The sequence below is a fragment of the Elaeis guineensis genome, chromosome 14, assembly GCF_000442705.2.
Source record: "Elaeis guineensis isolate ETL-2024a chromosome 14, EG11, whole genome shotgun sequence".
In the NCBI taxonomy this organism is placed as follows: Eukaryota; Viridiplantae; Streptophyta; class Magnoliopsida; order Arecales; family Arecaceae; genus Elaeis; species Elaeis guineensis.
The window spans coordinates 27,937,880-27,960,081 of NC_026006.2; the positions used below are offsets into that span (position 1 = coordinate 27,937,880).

Genomic DNA, 22,202 nt, shown 5'->3' on the forward strand with positions numbered 1-22,202 from the left:
TGTTGCACATATTCTTCCCCATGTACATGGTGTGCAACTTCGACCAAAGGCCCTTCGGGGTCTTTTCTTCCAGCACCGAATACAATGCCGCATCTGCCAAACATCCTCTGATCACCGAGCATGCTTTCTTCTCCAATGATGCCCACTGTCTATCTGTCATTCCCTCAGGCTTCTCATCCAAAGCCTGATCCAGATCTGCTTGCACCAGAAGATCCTCCATCAAGATTTTCCTCATGGAAAAATTCTCCTTACCATCAAACTTCTCGAAATTGACCTTCATATTACTGTCCATGACTGGATCCAAGCCAAACAAGCAATATAAAATCAAAAAGTATAGAATATACCTTGATGGTACCTTGCTGAAAATTTTCAGCACTTGGGATCTTCAACTTCTCGTACTTGGAACCGCTTCCTCACCACTGTAGCTCTAATACCAACTATTTGAGCATGATCCCAGCTCCTCCCATGGACCTTTGGTGTAGCAGAACCAGCAACGAATAGATCTGGAGACTTCTGGACACGATCCAAGGCCCTTGACAAAATCAGCCTGGTTGCTGTCTTCTTCATCAGCCTTTCGTTTCAGATGAAGAACGCCTTTGAAACCACCTCTAAAAAATTCAAGATCTGGTACCCAACCAGATCATACCTGGACTGAGGTCCTCCAATTTGTAGATCTCAAATCAGGATATTCTAGATAGGGAAGAAGATAGATGGAGACAGACCTCACAGATTTATCCTGCTGTAGTCTTTTTGTAGATCTGTTGATGGAGATCTCACCCGTGCCTCAAATGACCTCAGATCAACTCCAGATCTGAGAGAGACTTGTACCAACATCTTCTCAAGATATTTCAAGTCTTGGACTTGGTGTTTGGGTGCCTGCAAGAGAGGGGAGAGAAGAAATGGCTGGCGGCTGCCAAGGGGGGAAGGGGCTAGCGCCTCCCCTTCTTCTCTTTCCTTTTATGGACTGGTGGCAAGAAACCCTAGGGTTTCTTGCTCCTGGTGCATGGAAGATTTTTGAAGAGAGAGGGAGAAGAGAGAGAGAGACTTGGGAGAAAGAGTTGTCTATTTTCTTGGCTTAATTCAACCTATACACAGTACATGTATATATAAACACCGGGTCAAGTGACCCAAACCCAAAACTCCCTTGACCAACTCTATAGGAGATTAGGTTAATCCAAGCCCATGTACACCCATGATTCGACATAATCTCACCTATCCTGGGCTCAGAACTGGCCCATAAAGAGTTGGTCCCTTGAGGCCCACACAACATAGACCTCAAGAACTTGAAAGGCCCATAGCCTTTCAACCTAGGGCCCAACTAGCCCTAGAGCCTCCATGAAGCCCTCATGAATGATGGACCTTGGCCTTAGCCTTGGTCCCCTGGGCCTTGGACACACCACCTAGATCATAATAGACGTAAGCCAGCACTTTCCCACCTTAGGATCTGGGGGTGCCCGACCTATGTCAAACGGTTAGTTACAGATAAACTCGGACCTAGATCTGACAAATACACATTCATAGGGTACCCCAAAGAGATCAAAGGATATTTTTTCTACCATGCTGATGAATAAAGGTGTTCGTCAGCCTTAAGGTAATATTTTTAGAAAAAGAGTTTCTTGGTGAAGGAACCGTTGCCTCTAAGGTTGAACTTGATGAAATTCAACAGGTAGAAGGACCGACACCAACAGCTGAACTTGAGTCAGATTTGATTAGATAAGATCCGGAGCCCAATGTATCTGCACCATTAAGGCGATCCGGTAGAGTACCATGTCAGTCGAACAGATACTATGATTTCTTGATCCGGGATGATGATCCCATCAAACTCGATGAGAACGATGAGGATCCGATTACCTATATAGATGCAATGCAGAGACCTGATTTCGAAAAATGGTTTGAAGCTATGAAATCTAAAATAAAATCCATGAAGGTCAACGATGTATGGACATTGGTTGACCCACCTAAAGGGATTAAACCCATTAGGTGTAAATGGGTCTTCAAAAAGAAAAGGGGTGCAGATGGAAAGATGGAGACCTATAAAGTCCGTCTGGTTATCAAGGGGTATCATCAACGTTATGGTATTGACTATGATGAGATATTTTCTCCTGTGGTAATGCTCAAATTCATTCGGATAATGCTTGCAATAGCTGCTCATCTGGATTATGAGATTTGACAGATGGATGTAAAGATAGCTTTCCTGAATGGAGAGCTAACCAAAGAGGTGTATATGATACAACCTGAGGGGTTTACATCCACAGATGAGTCCAAGGTGTGTAAGCTTTAGAGATCCATTTATGGATTGAAGCAAGCTTCTCAGAGTTGGAACATGTGTTTTGATAAGGTGATCAAAATGTATGGCTTCATCAAGAATAGAGAAGAGCCCTGCATCTATGAATGGGCAAATGGTCCAGTTGTGGTATCTCTTGTCTTGTATGTGGATGACATTCTCTTAATCGAAAATGACATCCCCGCATTACAGAGAATAAAAGTTTGGTTGTCATTGCCGTTCTCCATGAAGGACTTGGATGAAGCATCCTATATCCTAGGGATGAAGATCTATAGGGATAGATCTAAAAAGATGCTTGGATTATCCCAGTCCACGTACATAGACACTGTACTGAAGAGGTTCAGCATGGAAAATTTTAAGAAGGGCTATCTACCGATAGACCATGGAATTTCTCTCTCTAAAAAGGATTGTCTGACAACTTTCGAAGAGAGAGAGGGTATGAGTAGAGTCCCATATGCTTTGATCGTGGAATCTATCATGTACAGCATGACATGTACAAGGCCAGATGTGGTATACTCACTAGGAGTAGTGAGTAGATATGAATCTGATCTTGGAGAAAATCATTGGAAAGTGGTTAAAGCCATCCTTAAGTATTTGAGAAATACTAAAGACCAATGGTTGGTTTATGGAGAGTCAGATCTAAAACTTATGGGGTTCACAAACTCCAGGTTTCAATCTAACCATGATGACAGCAGAAGCGTGTTGGGTTATATCTTTACTCTGAATGGTGGAGCCATCTGCTGGAAGAGTTCCAAGCAGCATACTATGGCAGACTCTGTTTGTGAGGCAGAGTACATCGCAGCATTGGATGCTGTGAAGGAAGCTGTGGCTGAGAAAATTCATCACCGAGCTCAGAGTAGCACCCTCTCTCGATGGTCCGGTCCTGCTCTACTATGACAGCATTGGTGCCATAGCTCAGGTGAAGGAACCCAAAGCACACCAGTGGACAAAGCACATTTTGCATCGCTTCCATCTGGTCTGGGAGATCATGGATCGAGGTGATGTTGACCTTCAGAAGATTGACAGAAATGAGAACCTTGCCAACCCCTTCACTAAAGCCCTGACGTAAAGGAGTTCGACAACCACAAGTTGAAGATGGGTATTAGATGTTGTGCCGAGTGGCTTTAGGACAAGTGAAAGTTGTTGAGAAATATGTCCCAAAAGCCAATCGTCAAGCTGTTGACGGTTGAGCAACCAAGTATTATAATTGATTTGTTAATAAATAAAATATATTTTTGATATTTTCATCATAAGTTTTTATCTTCTAACAAACTCCGTTGTTATGATCAAGTCCTTTGGACTATTTAAGTTTGATAAAGAGAGGATTTATCGATTAGTCCTTAAAATTATTCACGACCAAATGATGGCTGTTAATAAGGACGACAGCTTCTATCGAGCATAGGTCGCTGTAGGCCATATAGGTTGGTTATCCTTTAATCAAGGAGTGTGGAGACACTGGTATGGCATACAGATGAGATGCAAAGGTACATAATCATTGAACATGACCAACTCCAGAGTATTCTGCTATCGAGAATGTCTCTGATGGGATATAGGTATAAGTGTCCCTTAGACCTGAGATCGTCTCAGTGACTTGCAAGCAATTCACTGTACTTTGGTACTGGACTAACTAAATTTTTAATTCAGTGATGGAAGGCTTCTGCGCACAGTCAAATACTTGCAAAGTCAGAGTGTGATCAAGATGGGATTGACCACTTCAAGAGTTAGAGAAGAATGAGTCGCTGTATTTCAATTTAGCAAAATCTTGGCCAGGATAATCCATCAGATGGATTTGATATTTTGAAATACAATGTGGACAACCTGATCAGAGTTAACAGTGGAACTCTGAGGTGTCCAATGATAATTTTGGTCAAAGGGATAAATTATATGGAAACTATATCCGCATGGGTTCTAAGGATGTTGTTCTACACATTCGACCTATCCGTCCGTCGGGTACCATTGCTAGATGGTCATTTCGATTGGTATAAAAATTTGTTCATATACTACTGGCCTACATTCAGATGTATGAGGTTACACACATTAGAGTTCATGATTCGATCGGATGGTTGATCAATGATTAAGAATCGTTCTAGGGTTAAAAATCAATACGATTGATATTTAACCTAGTGCAAGTGTTGCAGGAGGATCGATTAGCAATTTGATTATTAATTGACTTAATTTGATTAAACCAATGAGTTGAAATTAAGTTTAATTGAATATGATTTAATTAGATTTAGTTTGGACTTGATTGGATCAAGTCCTATTGATTTATTGGATAAGCCAAGTGCAAGAAAAAACTAGTCCTAGTTCAATTAGGACTTGAGTCAACCTAATTTTTAATTTGATTAAAAAATTAAAATAGATTTAAATCTAATTTAATCTGATTAAATTAAGTTTTTAATTAGGTTAAGACCTATTTTAATTGGGTTGATCTAATTTTGATTTTATTTGGTTTGAGAAACCAAATTAAAACAAGTCATAAGATAAAATCCTAGTAAGACTAGGATTCTACCTTACGCCACATAAGCCCCCCACGCCCTCTCTCTTATTCCACACCAATTCTCTCTTATTTTGTGTGACAAAAATCCTCTCCTAGGTCTTCACCATGGCCAAAAGGTTTCTTCTCTTCTTTCTTACATGGAAGATGGTTGTGGATCAAATCAAAGTAGGAATAAGTTTGGATTTCAAATTCTATGAGATAGAGTTTTAGAAATTCAAAACTCTTTCCTTTTTGCATCAATTTTATCCAAATTTTTTTTGAGATTTTTGTGGCTTTTATGGCACTTGATAGGCACCTTTTTCTATTGGTCCATGCACAAAAGGAAGGAGGGGGCACCCAAGAGTTGTGTGCCCCTTATCTTGCCATGTTTGGATAAACTTTGACTAGGTATTTGACCTAGACAAGGACTCTATCAGATCTCTTTATATAAAATAAATTTTTTTATAAAATTTTTATGAAAAGTAGATCAAAGAGAGACCTTTGGAGTATCCAAAAACCAAAGAGAAAGAAGATTGGGGTGTGGAGATATAATAGACACAAGATAGGGTATCTAGAGAGAGCAAAGAGAAGAAGAAGAGGGTCTTCTTCTAGGGTTGTTGTGTTCATCTCTTCCCTTCCTCCATCTTGAGTTTTCTGAGAGCATCTCAGTAAGGTTAGAATGTCTAACTTGCAAGGTAATAGATCTGATCTATTGTTTGTTACATTGTCTTAGATGTAGCATAGAAACATGTTGATATGATCAACATGTAGTTCATTCTCTATATGTTTTAATTTTTGATTTAATGCCATGTAATAATTATGTAATAGAATCTTAGATCTAGGAATTCTCTAATTTATAAAATAAATTTTGATTTATTTTAGTCTTCCGCTGCATGATCTTGAAAAAGTTTCAAGATCTAACCCTGAAACCTTAGATCTGGTCCCTATGATAACTACTTAGATATCTCATATCTAGCTATCCTACTTTGTTCTCCATACAACTCTTTAAGAATGAGTATGGATTGAGGATCCATGCTCTCATACTGCCTCTATAATTCATTACTCATAGAGGCCAGTATAATGCACTTGATAATTAAACTATCATTCTTCCATATCCTGTATGTGGATACCTCCTCCTTTGTGGCATCATCCCCAACCTCTTGTACTTCAGGAACATCGAGAATATAGGAGAGTTTCTCTTGAGTATGTACAATCTTTAAATTCTTCAACCAGTCCACATAATTGAGATCGGTCAACTTGTTGGAATCTAAAATTTATCGCAATGATAATGAAGATGTCATTTGTAAAATTTAATCTACAATAAATAAAAATATTGTATAAGCAAATAACTCATACTGACTTACACAATTAAATAAGGTCTTTAGATTTAATTGTACCTCCCACTATTTTATCAAATATCATAACCCTCTACTATGATGAACGAGATATTTATCTTAGTGGGATTGAGATCCTAATTCCTTATAATAATCTTGTGTTAACATAACAAATCTTTATGAGTTTATAGGTTGGAAACTCTTTTCAATTGCATCTCATACAATTCTCAATATTATATCTTGGCCTCTAAAATATTATAAGCCTTGTGATAATATAACAAGCTATAATATTTTAGTTGAGTAAGATCCTTCATTTCAATACAGTCAAATTCAAATATTACTATCCTTATGGTAACACAACAAAGCAGTACATCCAAAATTGCTGTAAGTATCTTTTATGCATTTTAAAATTTTTTTTGGATAGCAGGACCTCAAGATCTTCTTCCTTTCCTCCTAGCCTTCTTATCTCTACCTTTCTTCTCTCTTTGTCTTCCTTATATCTATTCCTAGGCTCTTGTCCTAAAATCAGACTTGTTCTTACTATTTTTGGACTTGTCCTCATAAGAGAAGGAAGAGACTAATTGGATAATAGGGAGAGTATGTAAGAAAAAGAAAAGAAATTGAAATCTAAATGAATCAAATCTCTAGCGTAGCCCCCTTTAAATAGTTAGCGATGGGTTGCCTTCAGACTTGTTCACGCCCTCTACACCCCTTCAAAATTTCTCACACTCCAAGCCAAAATCCCATACCCATCAGGAAGCTTTTGACACATGGCAATCATCAAAAAAAAAATCTAAGAAATGCTTCACGTAGAAAGACTCTTCAGAATATATTTTTTGATATTTCTCTGATGCGTCACATGGCTTCTCTTAGCATATTTTTTCTCTACCACTCATCAATGTATATTTGTCCATCCAATGGCCCAAAATTGAGGTGCTAACCTGGTGATGACATGAGAAAAAATCAGAGATAAGATGAGGTGTGACAAATAGATTAGTCCTTGACAGCATAGACTCTAGGTTAGGCACATGGATTTACTTGGCTAGTCTATCAACTTTAACCAATTTTCATGATTAAATCAGAAGGTGATTTAGCCATAGAAGGATTCCTCTATGCTTAAAATTAAATCATGATTCTCTAAAAAATTATTTTAGTGTGGAACATATGGATAAGATCGAGGAAGGGGCATCCCATCTCATGGGATGCCAACTCATGTCTTGCGCACAAAAAATGCATCCCACACGCAAGAAAAATTCTTGATGCATGGGAACCTAATTATATGACATCAAATCTCTGGTTTAACCAGCCATGGGTTGACCCAACTCAAATTCAAAATTAATTTGAATTGATTTAAACTTAATTAGCCCAATCTGGAATCAATTTCAAATCTGATTCGAAACAAGGAGCTAGGATTTGCAATATGTGCTAGCATGTCAATTTTATAAACAAGATCTAATCCAATTAAACCCCTGATCAATTTTCTTTGTGTGTGACTCATTGGTTCTATATCTAGCTAGCAATGGATCCAAGTGCAAGTTGATCTGATTTGATTAGAATTTATTCTAACCGATCTAGATCCAATCGAGCTAACCCAATTTCAGCAATTAAAACTTTTCTAATTGACGATCGAAATAAACTCTTTCATTCAATCAAACTTATAAGATAAGATTGATATCTACCAACATATCATGTTTACCTAAAAGATATAAAATTTTGATAAAAATATCAAAAATATCCTTCAGTAGAAAGTTACTATGCAATTCAATCCTGCGATCTCCCTACATCCCGAATATGACTCTGGATATGAAATGATGTTAAATTTAATATCATATTCATATTTTTCTTAATCTTTAATGATGATTCAATTAATGAGATATTTGAAACTCTTTCTAATTTTTATTTTACTTTGATCAAAGGCTTCTTGAATCATCAATCGATAAGAGCAAGTAGGATGCGATCTCCTCTTACTATGAGTGATTGATTCCATATTGACCTACTCATAACCTCCATACACATTTCATCATATCCAAATCATTCTATACATGACTAAGTCATGAATGAGTATAAACCAAAATATGAATTCATGTATACAAGATTCTATGGTAGTCTTCGGTCAAAGGATTACATGCACAACTCCCACTATAAGAAAATATCTTTTGATGGATAAGTAGATTCCATAAGATGTTTCTTAAGTTGGATCAATTCAGTGAATTCATTCTCTAATGAGCACCCACATCCTTGTATTAGTGTCTCACACAAGTGGCTTATGAGATCAGCCACCCTCTCCATCGAACATACATAGGAAGTGCCAATCTGTCTAGAATATTGATCCCCTACTCAATGCTCCTATGATAAAAAATATTCTAAATTAAAATTTTAAAGATTTTAGATCTCATAGGTATGATCTCATCATGACCCTAGAGCCATTGTCCTGATTTATGGAGTTCATCATAATCATTACAAAAATAAGATGTAGCATATGATAAAAAATAAATACTTTTTATTAATAAAATATCAATTATACGAGTCTGAAAGATTATAAGAAAAATAAATATCTTTTATTTATTGCTTTCTTTAATTTAAAGTATTTTTAGTTAACTACTTTATTTACTTGTTTGCTTTTTGTTCTCTTGGTTTATAAATATATATATATATATATATATATATATATATATATATATATATATATATATTATAAATATTTGCTTACTTGCTGAATTGCTTTAGTTTATTTTCTTTATATTCTTGAGTTAACTTTTAATATAACTAATTTTTTTTTTATTTTAATTGCTTAAAATAAATAAAAAAATTATCTCTACATTGACACCCCATAAACCATTTAGAAAATTAGAGACTTAATCATAAAATCTAAAAAAAGAAATAAATTGATTTAATTTAGTCTTGACTGTATGCTAATTACAAAGATTGGACATCTTGGTTTGTTGCATCTCATCTCCATAATTAATTTTAAGGGTAATAATCTATTAATCAGATAAGATGAGAATTTGATCACCCTTTCTTGGCCCAAAAATTATATCCTTCATTTTGCATTAAACCAAGCCTTAATTTTGAAATCAACTAGACGTCAGCCCTAGAAATTTTGAGCTCAATAGGACAAGAAAGCTCTAGAGTTGAACCGAGTGTGGATTGGTTAATTGCTTGGTGTCTAAGGCAAGTGGTTAAAGAATGTGGTTTTCAATTGGTTCCGTTGACTGACCTGGCCAACTCAGTTAGTGTCTAAGAAAAGCAACGAGCAGGGAACCTCCCACATCTTACACTTACCTGGTTGAGTCAATTAGTCAGTCTTGAGCTTGGAGTGCTCAAAGGTGGCCTTAGAAGCTAGGAGCTATCTAGATCTAGATTAACCTTAGGATAGAAAGTATATGCTTGTCTAATTTGATTGTAATTAACACCTAAACATTAACTATTTTCTTCCTTCTCATAGTTTTAAGATTCTTAGGTTCTTCTCTTTAGATTTCCTTCATTCTTTTCTCACTTTATTTAAATAAAAAAAAAACTAAAATTTTTTGTGTGTGCTCTAAAGTATAATTGTAGGGTGTATGCTTGATCGTAGATCATTACGATCAGAAATCCAACCTTTTGATCCAGAAATAGAAAGAATCTTTAGAGCCAACAGACGTAAAAACATAGAACGAAATCAGGAGAATGATACACCTAGGCAGTTGAAGGAGTACTTTACTCCTTCCACATATACCTACTCTCCTTGTATTCAAGTGCGCCCTGTGGAGGCCACCCAATATGAAATTAACTCCAATATAATCCAAATGTTACCTTCATTTTATGGACTTAGTAATGAGGATCCTTATAAACATCGTGAAGAATTTCTTGAGATATGCTCAACTGTCAAGATTCACAACTTCTCCGATGATGCTCTTAGGTTAAAATTATTTCCTTTCTCACTTAAGGACAAAGCCAAATACTAGCTACATACCTTGGATTCCATGACTATATCAATCTGGGACTAGCTGCAAGGAGAGTTTCTAAAGAAATATTTTTTCATAAGAAAAACTAATCAAATAAGAAAAGCCATAACTAGTTTTTCCCAATTAGATGGAGAAATATTTCATGGAACATGAGAGAGGTTAAAGGACCTTATTAGAAAATATCCCCATCTTGCTGTACCCAAGTGGTAGTTAATCCAATATTTTTATGATGGTTTATCTGAAAGACATTGACAAATGGTCAATGCATCATGCGGTGGAACATTCATGCTCAAAAGTGAGGAAGAGGCATGGCAACTGTTTGAAATTTTAAGTAAAAATTCATTACATCATATGTCTGCCACCATTAGAGATAAACCCATGTTAAACCCAAAGAGAGGTAGAATATATGAAGTAGGAAACTCAATAGATATCCATCATAAGGTAGATAAATTGTCCTAAAAGTTAGATCAATTATTAAGTATGGGACATTCCTCTTCTCCATCTTGTCAGATGCAAGATATATGTGCATTATATTTGAGCCCCACTCATTATGTGAATGATTGTCCAGTTGCACCATAGTTTCCTGAATATGTACAAGAACAAGTCCATCAAGCCCAAACTACTCATAGACCAGGGAACAACCCCTATTCTAGTACGTACAATCCAGGATGGAGAAACCATCCGAATTTCTTATGAAAATCTCAACCAGTGGTTCCTCCAGTACAACAAAGATCAGGTTATCCGGATGTGGCTTATAGGCATCCATCTAAGTCACAATACCAGAACCCTCCTCAACCCACCCCGAGTACTCATAACTCGATTTTCGAAGAAAAGGTGCTGCAAGTACTTAAAGGACTAGAAATGAATACCCAACTCCTTCGCTCCCATACGCAATCAATAGCAAAGCTAGAGACCCAGATAGGTCAGCAAGCAACTGCCTTCAGTAGGAGGGAAGAAGGCAAATTACCCAGTCAGCCTATTAATAACCCAAAAGGACAGTACATGGCTGAAAGCACCATTGGTCTTGAAACTTTTTTCGAACATGCCAAATCGATTATGACCTTGGCACGGTTGATATATATTTTTTTTAAAAAAATAATTTATTTATTGCTTTCTTTAATTTATAGTCTTTTTAGTTAACTACTTTATTTACTTGTTTGCTTTTTGTTCTCTTGATTTATAAAAAAAAAGATATATTATAAATATTTGCTTACTTGCTGAATTGCTTTAGTTTATTTTCTTTATATTCTTGAGTTAACTTTTAATATAATTAAAATTTTCTTTTTATTTTAATTGCTTAAAAAAATTATCTCTACATTGACACCTCATAAATCATTTAGAAAATTAGAGACTTAATCATAAAATCCAAAAAGAGAAATAAATTGATTTAATTTAGTCTTGACTATATACTAATTATGAAGATTGGACATCTTGGTTTGTTGCATCTCATCTCCATAATTAATTTTAAGGGCAATAACCCATTAATCAGATAAGATGGAGATTTGATCACCCTTCTTTGGCCCAAAAATTATATCCTTCATTTTGCATTAAACCAAGCCTTAATTTTAAAATCAACTAGATGTCAGCCCTAGAAATTTTGAGCTCAATAGGACAAGAAAGCTCTAGAGTTGAACCGAGTGCGGATTGGTTAATTGCTCGGTGTCTAAGGCAAGTGGTTAAAGAAAGTAATTTTCAATTGGTTCCGTTGACTGACCTGGCCAACTCAGTTGGTGTCTAAGGAAAACAACGAGCAGGGAATCTCCCACATCTTACACTTACCTGGCTGAGTCAGTTAGTAAGTCTTGAGCTTGGAGTGCTCAAAGGCGGCCCTGGAAGTTAGGAGCTGTCTAGATCTACATTAATCCTAGGATAGAAAGTACATGCTTGTCTAATTTGATTGTAATTAACACCTAAACATTAACTAATTTCTTCCTTCTCATAGTTTTAAGATTCTTAGGTTCTTCTCTTTAGATTTTTTTCATTCTTTTCTCACTTTTTTTAAATAAAAAAAAACTAAAATTTTTCATGTGTACTCTAAAGTATAATTGTAAGGTGTATGCTCGGTCATAGATCGTTACAATCAGAAATCCAACCTTTTAATCCAGAAATAGAAAGAACCTTTAGAGCCAATAGACGTAAAAACATAAAATGAAATCAGGAAAATGATCCACCTAGGCAGTTGAAGGAGTACTTTACTCCTTCCACATATACCTACTCTCCTTGTATTCAAGTGCCGCCTGTGGAGGCCACTCAATATAAAATTAAGTCCAGTATAATCCAAATGTTACCTTCATTTTATGGACTTAGTAATGAGGACCCTTATAAACATCTTGAAGAATTTCTTGAGATATGCTCAACTGTCAAGATTCACAACTTCTTCGATGATGCTCTTAGGTTAAAATTATTCTCTTTCTCACTTAAGGACAAAGCCAAATACTGGCTACATACCTTGGATTCCATGACTATATCAACCTAGGACCAGCTGCAAGGAGAGTTTCTCAAGAAATATTTTTTCATAGAAAAAACTAATCAAATAAGAAAAGCCATAACTTGTTTTTTCCAATTAGATGGAGAAATGTTCATGAAATATGGAAGAGGTTAAAGGATCTTATTAGAAAATATCCCCACCATGCTGTACCCAAGTGGCAGTTAATCCAATATTTTTATGATGGGTTATCTGAAAGACATCGACAAATGATCGATGCATCATGTGGTGGAACATTCATGCTCAAAAGTGAGGAAGAGGCATGGCAACTATTTGAAATTTTAAGTGAAAATTTATTACATCATATGTCTGCCTCCATTAGAGATAAACCCATATTAAACCCAAAGAGAGGTGGAATATATGAAGTAGGAAACTCAATAGATATCCATCATAAGGTGGATGAATTGTCTCAAAAGTTAGATCAATTATTAAGTATGGGACATTCCTCTTCTCCATCTTGTCAGATGCAAGATATATGTGCATTATGTTCAAGCCCCACTCATTGTGTGAATGATTGTCCAGTTGCACCACAGTTTCTTGAATATATACAAGAACAAGTCCATCAAGCCCAAACTACTCATAGACCAGGGAACAACCTCTATTCTAATACATACAATCCAGGATGGAGATGAAGGAACCAGATCTAGGGTTTCAGGGTTAGATCTTGAAACTTTTTCAAGATCATACAGCGGAAGACTAAAATAAATCAAAATTTATTTTTTAAAACTAGAGAATCTCTAGATCTAAGATCTTATTACATGATTATTACATGGCATTAAATCAGAAATGAAAATATATAAATATAGCATGAACTACATGTTGATCATATCAACATATTTCTATACCACATCAAATGTATGTATTAAACAATAGATCAGATCTATTACCTTGCAGGTTAGATGTTCTAACCTTGTTGATCTGGGCTTGAGGATGATGTTGCAAGCCGCACATGCATCCGGCCTCTAGGAGTCGTCCACACGAGCCCACGAATCTCGATCAGAAGTCCTGCTTCAGGAAATCAGCACAGTATGCTAGTACTGCGCTGATCCTTCTTTGATGGTTGATCAGGTGCCTCCTTCTTCTTGATTTGGACTCTTCCAAAGATGAAAAGTAGAAGGAGGAGTTTCAGATCTGAGACACTCTCAGGAAACTCAAGATGGAGGGAGGAAAGATATGAAAACAAAAACCCTAGAAGAAGACCCTCTTCTTCTTCACATTTTTCTCTCTAGACACCCAAACTTGCATCTTTTATATCTCCACAACCCAAAGGTATTTCTCTCTGATTTTTGGATGGAACAAAGGTATCTCAAATCTCTGACTTCCCCTAAAATTTTATAAAGAAAATCATCTTATATAGAGAGATATGATAGAGTCCTTGTCTAGGTCAAACACCTAGTCAAGGCTTATCCAAATATGGCAAGTTAAGGGACGCCCAACTCTTGAGCACCTCCTCCATATTTTCATGCATGGATTACTATCAAATGGTGCACAATGTAAATCCTAAAAGCCACAAAAATTTCAAAAAAAATTTGGATAAATTCGGTGCAAAATTGAAAGAGTTTTGGATTTCTAAAACTCTATCTCATAGAATTCAAAATCCAAACTTATTCCTTTTAGATTTGATCCAAACCACCTTCCATGTAAGAAAGAAGAGAAGAGACCTTTTGTGAACGTGGGAGAGATCTGGGAGAGGGCTTTTATCACACAAAATAAGTGGAGATTGGCATTGAATTAAGAGAGAGGGCGTGGAGAAGGCTTATGTGGCGCAAGGTGGAATCCTAGTCTTACTAGGATTCTATCTTATGACTTGTTTTAATTTGGTTTCCCAAACCAAATCAAACCAAAATTAGATCAATCTAATTAAAATAGGTCTTAACCCAATTAAAAACCTAATTTAATCAGATTAAATTAGATTTAAATCTGATTTAATCTTCTAATCAAATTAGAAATTAGATTGACCCAAGTCCTAGTTGAACTAGGACTAGTTTTTCCTTGCACTTGGCTTATCCAATAAACCAATTGGACTTGATCCAATCAAGCCCAAACTAAATCTAATTAAATCATATTTAATTAGACTTAATCTCAGCCCATTGGCTTAATCAAATTAAGCCAATTAGCAATCGAATTCCTAATCGATCCTCCTGCAACACTTGTACTGGGTTAAATGTCAATCGTATTGATCATTTAACCCTAGAACGATTCTTAATCGTTGATCAACCATCCGATCGGATCATGAACTCTAATGTGTGTGACCTCATAGGTCCGAACCTAAGCCGGTAGCATAGGAACAAATTTTTATACCAATCGAAGTGACCATCTAGCAATGGTACCCGACGATCGGATAGGTCGAATGTGTAGAACAACATCCTTAGAACCCATGCGGATATAGTTTTCATATAATTTATCCCCTTGACCAAAATGATCATAGGACACCCCAGAGTTTAACTGTCAACTCTGATCAGGTTGTCCACATTGTATTTCAAAATATCAAATCCATCTGATGGATTATCCTAGCCAAGGTTTTGCTAAATTGAAATACAGTGACTCATTCTTCTCCAACTCTTGGAGTGGTCAATCCCATCTCGATCACACTCTGACTTCGCAAGTACTTGACTGTGCCCAGAAGCCTTCCATCCCTGAATTAGAAATTCAGTTAGTCCAGTACCAAAGCACAGTGAGTTGCTTGCAAGTCACTAGGCGATCTTAAGTCTAAGGAACACTTATACCTATATCCCATCAGAGACATTCTCGATAGCAGAATACTCTGGAGTTGGTCACGTTCAATGATGATGTACCCTTACATCTCACCTGTATGCCATACCAATATCTCCACACTCTTTGGTTAAGAGGACAACCAACCCATATGGCCTACAGCGACCTATGCTCGATAGAAGCTGTCGTCCTTATTAACAGCCTATCATTTGGTCGTGAACAGTTTTAAGGACTAATCAATAAATCCTCTCTTTATCGAATCTAAATAGTCCTAAAGACTTCATCATAACAACGGATTTCATTAGAAGATGAAAGCTTATGATGAAAATACCAAATATATTTTATTTATTAACAAATCAATTACAATACTTGGTTGCTCAACCGTCAACAGCTTGACGATTAGCTTTTTGGGACACAATTCCCAATAGGAGAAACCATCCAAATTTCTCATGAAAATCACAACCAGTGGTTCCTCCAGTGCAACAAAGATCAGGTTATCTGGAAGGGCTTATAGGCATCCATCTCAGTCACAATACTAGAACCCTCCTCAACCCACCCTGAGTACTCATAACTCGGCTTTCGAAGAAAAGGTGCTGCAAGCACTTAAAGGACTAGGAATGAATACCCAACTCCTTCACTCCCATACGCAATCAATAGCAAAGCTAGAGATCCAGATAGATCAGCTAGCAACAGCTTTCAGTAGGAGGGAAGAAGGCAAATTACCCAGTCAGCCTATTAATAACCCAAAAGGACAGTACATGGCTGAAAGCACCATTGGTCCTGAAACTTTTCTCGAACATGCCAAATTGATTATGACCCTTAGAAGCAGGAAAATGTTAAATCAACCTGAAGTAATCCAACAACAAGAGCAACCAATTCCAGCTACACCAAAAAGGAAGAAATTTGAAGAGAGGAAAGAACATGTTAACCCAGCACCTGCACCTAAGGCTCCATTTTCCAATGCTTTAGAATCCCCTCTGCCTCTTGATAAGAAGGGTATAAAAATGAATAAAATGCTGGAACTATTTAAACAAGTCCTGATAAACTTACCCCTTCTTGATGCCATTAAGCAAGTTCCAACCTATACCAAATTTCTAAAGGACCTGTGTACACAGAAACAAAAATCAAAGGCACAGATACCAAGAAAAGTCCACCTAACTGAGCAGGCTAGCTCAGTTTTTCAGTAAATTGCCCCACCCAAACTGAAAGATCCAGGTACCCCAATTATTTCTTGTGTCATAGGGGACCTCATGATTAAGAAGGCATTATTAGATTTGGGTGCAAGTGTCAACCTTCTCTCGAGCTCTGTATATGACCTATTTGGATTTTGAAAGTTAAAACCCACGACGGTGACCTTACAACTAGCAGACCGATCTATTAAGGTATCCCATGGAATGCTACAAGATGTGTTGGTGAAAGTAGATAAATTCTATTTTCCTGTTGACTTTCTTGTGCTGGATATGGAATCTGACAGCAACCCTAGCCAAATACCGATCATCCTAGGTAGATCCTTCTTAGCAACCGCTAATGCTTGTATAAATTGTAGGACCGGGGTTATGGATGTATCTTTTGAAAATAAGAAGTTGAGGTTGAATATTTTCAATGCATCTCAAGGACCACCTACGTACGACCATAATGAGATCAACCTGTTAGAGGAAGTTGTAGAAGATAAAGCTCTTGCCTTACTCAACTCAGATCCTTTGCAGGCATGTCTAACACATTTTGGAATGAATAATTTTGATATCGATGGATACACTGAAGAAATACATGTTTTGTTAGAACCTTCCAATTTTAGCACCACTTCTCCTTGGACTGTAAAGTATAAACAATTACCAACTCAATCAAGTCTTCTGGTACCATCCTTAGAAGCACCACCTACTCTAGAACTAAAGCCTCTTCCTGTCATGCTAAAATATTCATTTCTTGGACCCAATGATACCCTTCCAATGATCATTGCATCTGACCTAGATACTGACCAGGAAGACAAACTTGTAGCAGTGCTCAAAAAGCATAAAAAGGCTATAGGGTAGTCGATTGCTGATTTGAAGGGTATAGATCCTTCTGTTTGCATGCATCATATTCACTACGAGGTTGAGGCAAAACCACATAGGGACATGCAATGAAAATTAAATCCGAATATGCGGGAAGTCATGAAGAAGGAAGTAGTAAAATGGCTAGATGCTGGAATTATCTATCCAATTTTAGATAGCCAATGGGTTAGTCCAACCCAAGTAGTACCTAAGAAGTCAGGTATTATCATAGTAGAGAACAATGAGGGTGAATTAATTCCTACTCAGGCAACAACTGGTTGGCGAGTATGTGTGGACTACCGAAAGCTGAATGCCGTTACTAGGAAAGATCATTTTTCTTTGCCTTTTATTGACAAAATTTTAGAACGGCTGGCAGGACAAAGTTTCTTCTATTTTCTAAATGGATATTCAGGATATAACCAGATCCTGGTATTCCCTGCTGATCAAGAAAAGACTACCTTCACATGCCCATATGGAATATTTGCATTTAGATGTATGCCATTCGGTCTCTGCAATGCACCAACCACTTTTCAACGGTACATTTTGGCCGTCTTTTCTGATATGGTCGATAAATTTCTAGAGGTCTTCATGGATGATTTTTCAGTATTTGGCTCTACCTTTGATGACTATCTTCAGGATCTAGCCAAGGTTCTCCAATGATGTGTAGAGACAAATTTGGTTTTAAGTTGGGAGAAGAGCCATTTTATGGTTCGTGAGGGAATCATGCTTGGACATATTGTATCCAAGCGGGGGATCAAAGTAGATAAAGAAAAGGTTGAAGTAATCTTGAAATTGCCTCCCCCAACCTCAGTTAAACAAGTGCGATCCTTCCTAGACCACACAGGTTTCTATAGGCGCTTCATTAAGGATTTCAGCAAGATCTCAAGATCCTTGTGCAACTTGCTTGCCAAGAAAAATTTTTTTGATTTTAATGAAGATTGCCTAACTGCTTACAATAAACTTAGAACTGCCTTAACCACTGCACCAATCATAAAATCTCCAGATTGGACCCTACCATTTGAAATCATGTGTGATGCTTCTGATTATGCTATAGGGGCAGTCCCTGGGCAAAGGTTTAATCAAGAACTGCATGTAATCTATTATGTAAACAAAACTCTTTCAGATGCTCAACTGAATTACACCACGACTGAAAAAGAGTTGCTCGCTGTTGTGTTTGCCCTAGATAAATTAAGATCATATCTTTTGGGCTCTAAGGTCCTAGTATACTCCGATCATACAGTGCTAAAACATCTGCTATCCAAAAAGGATACAAAATGTAGGCTGATTAGATGGATCCTTCTATTACAAGAATTTGATTTAGAAATTTTAGACAAAAAAAGTTCTAAAAACTTGGTAGCAGATCACATTTCTAGGATTCTGGTAGAACACAATAGAGAAATGATCAGAGATAGGTTTCTGGACGAACAACTCTTTTCAATGTCTTCCATTGGTCTTTCCTGGTTTGCTCATATAGTCAATTACTTGGCTGTGAGACAAATACCATCACATTGGACCCAACAAGAAAAAAATAGATTTTTCTCCCAAGTAAAGTACTATTTCTAGGAAGAACCAGAGTTGTTCAAATATTATCCAGATCAAGTAATCCGATGTTGTGTCCCCGAGTGTGAAGTCCAAAGTATTCTTAACTTCTGCCACTCGCTAGCATGTTGGGGACATTTTAGTGGAAGGAAAACTACAGCAAAGGTGTTGCAGAGTAGATTTTATTGGCTGACACTATTCAAAGATGCACATGAATTCAGTCATAATTGCCTGCGATGCCAGCAAACAGAGAATATTTCGAGAAAAGATATTATGCCCCTATCCCCTATACTTGTAGTAGAAATTTTTGATGTTTGAGAAATTGATTTCATAGGACCCTTTCCCTCATCATTTGGATTTGAGTATATTTTGGTAGCAGTGGACTACATATCAAAATGGGTAGAGGCTATGGCAATCCGAACTAATGATCATAAAGTCGTGATCAAGTTCATTCAGCTTAACATCTTTAGTCGATTTGGATGCCCAAGAGCCATAATTAGCGATGGGGGTACACACTTCACGAATAAGCACTTCGACACGCTAATGAAAAAATATGAAATAACCCATAAAGTCGCCACACCTTATCACCCCCAGACAAATTGCCAAGTTGAGGTGTCCAACAGAGAGATCAAGCATATTCTTGAAAAAACGATAAGACCCGATAGAAAAGACTGGTCAGCACACTTGGATGATGCATTATGGGCTTATCGTACCACTTTTAAAACACCCATAGGAATGTCTCCTTATCGACTTGTATTCGGTAAAGCTTGTCATCTACTGGTGGAATTGGAACATCGTGCATTTTGGGCCATACGGCAATTTAACTTTGATATGAAAAATACGGGTTCCAATAGGAGACTTCAACTAAATGAACTTGAAAAGCTACGCAATGAAGCGTGCGAGAGTGCCAAAATTTATAAGGCTCGAACTAAAGCATACCACGATAAATTCATTATACGAAAAATGTTCGAGCCCAATCAAAAAGTTTGGCTCTTCAATTCTAGGTTGCGACTTTTTCCTGGTAAACTTCATTCACGTTGAAATGGATCATTCATTGTAACTCAAGTATTTCCCTATGGAGCCGTAGAACTCAGAGATCCTGAACAGGGGAACACCTTTAAAGTAAACGATCAACGATTGAAATCTTAAATAAATAGAATTAGCGATGGAGAATTAATTGAATCTGTTGATCTAATGGATCTAGTACCATCATGATATTCAGTTCAGTCTGGCTGAAGATTTTAAACTTAGCGCTCTTGGGAGGCATCCCAGTTTATATATTTTTTTACTTATCTAGCTTCTTTTCTTTTCATAGAAAAATCCAAGAAAGGCAATCAGCCAAGTTGGGGGGAGCATCTCATCCAAAGCCCAGATGGAGTCATGAACTAATCATGCCCACAAAGGAAAAATCCCTCACCTGACAATGAACGAGCACATCACATCCAGGTGGTATCTTTCCTTGTAATTTCTTTCTTTATTCTTCTTTGTTATTTTCTTCATCCATTGGGGGCAATGGAAATAATGTTGGGGGGAGAGAATAATTAAATTAATCAAGTCCTCAAGTATGACCATAATCAGTTTTGTGTACCAAATTTTATCTTGATTTGAAGTAAATCAGGTGTTCTAATTGGTGAATGATTAACAGTTTAGATAATTTTAGAGATATTGAGGGGCAAATTAATAAGAAAGCCCAATAAATTGTAGGGTTTAGACCAGAATAAATTTTAGAGTAATTCTAAAACTTCTTCTTACTAATCTCAATGAAGAATCTGCTTCATGGGAGTTGAGTGGAAAGGTCAAAGTATACAAAAGTTTTCCTTAGTAAAAAAAAAAAAGAGTTTTAGCATTGTCTCATTGAGTAACCAGGCTCCTTCGCCTAAGTAAGCGTTGTGGTTTGTGTCAAAAGGTGAGGATGCAAGAAATCAAGTATAAAATTATATCTTTTCTTGGACTCGAGTCAGTAAGCCCGAGGGGTGTCTACAACTAATGCCCTAAAGCCAACTGGTTTGGGAGTCATTGGCTGAAAACTTGCTACAAGGGTTAGCAAGAAAGGAAGATAGAAGATAATAAAGGGGATTAAATTGTAAGAAGATAATAGACTCAACTCACATCAAGTTAGAGGATTTAAAGAGTAGAGTTGGGAGTCGGTAAAAGAAGATCTCTAAGAATTTTTATGGACTTCACTCAACCACTAAATAGATAAAATTAATAATCCAATGAAATACTTCTTTAATTGTCTAGTCGGGTATCAACTAACTTTAGAACTACCTAATATAACTTTTAATTCAAAGACAAGTCGGTATCTATTATTGATTTTTCTATTTTACTCGAGGATGAGCAAAAGCTAAGCTGGGAGGTGTGATAAACATGAGAATTAATATATTAGAGACCCTAAATATATCATGAATTAAATTAATTAGTTGAGAATTGATGTTATTTAATTTATTTTATAGGAAATTAATGAAGACCCAAATATGTCCAAATAGTCAAAACTTAAGTACCAAAGCTCCACCAAAGCTAACATGGGTGCATGCCGTTCAAGGCTTGAAGCTAGCCCTCAGTGAAAACCATAACATTAAATGAGAAAGCCCATGGTATATTTAATTCTCAAGGAGGAGTAAAGTGAGTGCTGTGAGCTGGTTCCAAACAAAGCATTTAATTGGCTTCTAGTTTTCCTCCATGTGGTCCATGTTGTACCAACTAAAGCTACATGGCTTCTTCACACGAAAATACTTGGAAGCTGATCAGACGCTGCAAGCATTCAAATAAATATGGGAGAAAGGGAGCCGCACGATGCATAAACTCATGCGAAATGCGAAACAGACACACCTGAAATACAGAACCAATGCACGAACTGCGGAACAGATGCGAGAATGCAGTGTGGAAGTTTTGATGCGATACGGATGTAGCTTGGATTTTTATTTAAAGAGAAACCATAGGAACGAAAGGGAGAGGATGTGCTGGTCACTGCCATTCTTCGTCTCTTCTCCCATCATTCTCATTCCATATTTTATCTAGCCTAACTCTCCAAACATCCAAAAAGCTTCCACCATCCATCACATACCAGCCCCCCCCCCCCTCTTCCATCTCCAACCTTCCAAACAATCCATCTACTCAACCCCAAGATGTCAGTGCGCAAGAGTTCCATGGAAGGCTAGACTCCTCTAACTCGGAAAGACATTCAAGCCTGCAACATATATTTATTTTCTTTATCTTGTATTTATTTTCTATGCAATGAAATAAAGATTTATTTTATGCTTCATGCTCATTTGATATTCTTTCTTATTTTTTTAGAGGTTTGGATTCGATGTGCATGACTTATACTTTTCACAGACATGCCGTGATCTACAGATACGGTATGCGCTAGGAAAAATAGATTGTTACATTTCAAGTTTGAG

General features: G+C 36.9%; 2 non-coding genes across 2 annotated transcripts; both read right to left on the minus strand.

The window, feature by feature from the left end:
- Positions 1 to 10,128: 10,128 nt before the first annotated feature.
- Positions 10,129 to 10,234, minus strand: LOC140853917 (small nucleolar RNA R71). Its single transcript, XR_012137058.1, has one exon. It is a non-coding gene; the product is annotated as a small nucleolar RNA R71 (small nucleolar RNA).
- Positions 10,235 to 12,568: 2,334 nt separating this feature from the next.
- LOC140853869 (small nucleolar RNA R71) lies at positions 12,569 to 12,673 on the minus strand. Its single transcript, XR_012137012.1, has one exon. It is a non-coding gene; the product is annotated as a small nucleolar RNA R71 (small nucleolar RNA).
- Between the last annotated feature and the right edge of the window lie 9,529 nt (positions 12,674 to 22,202).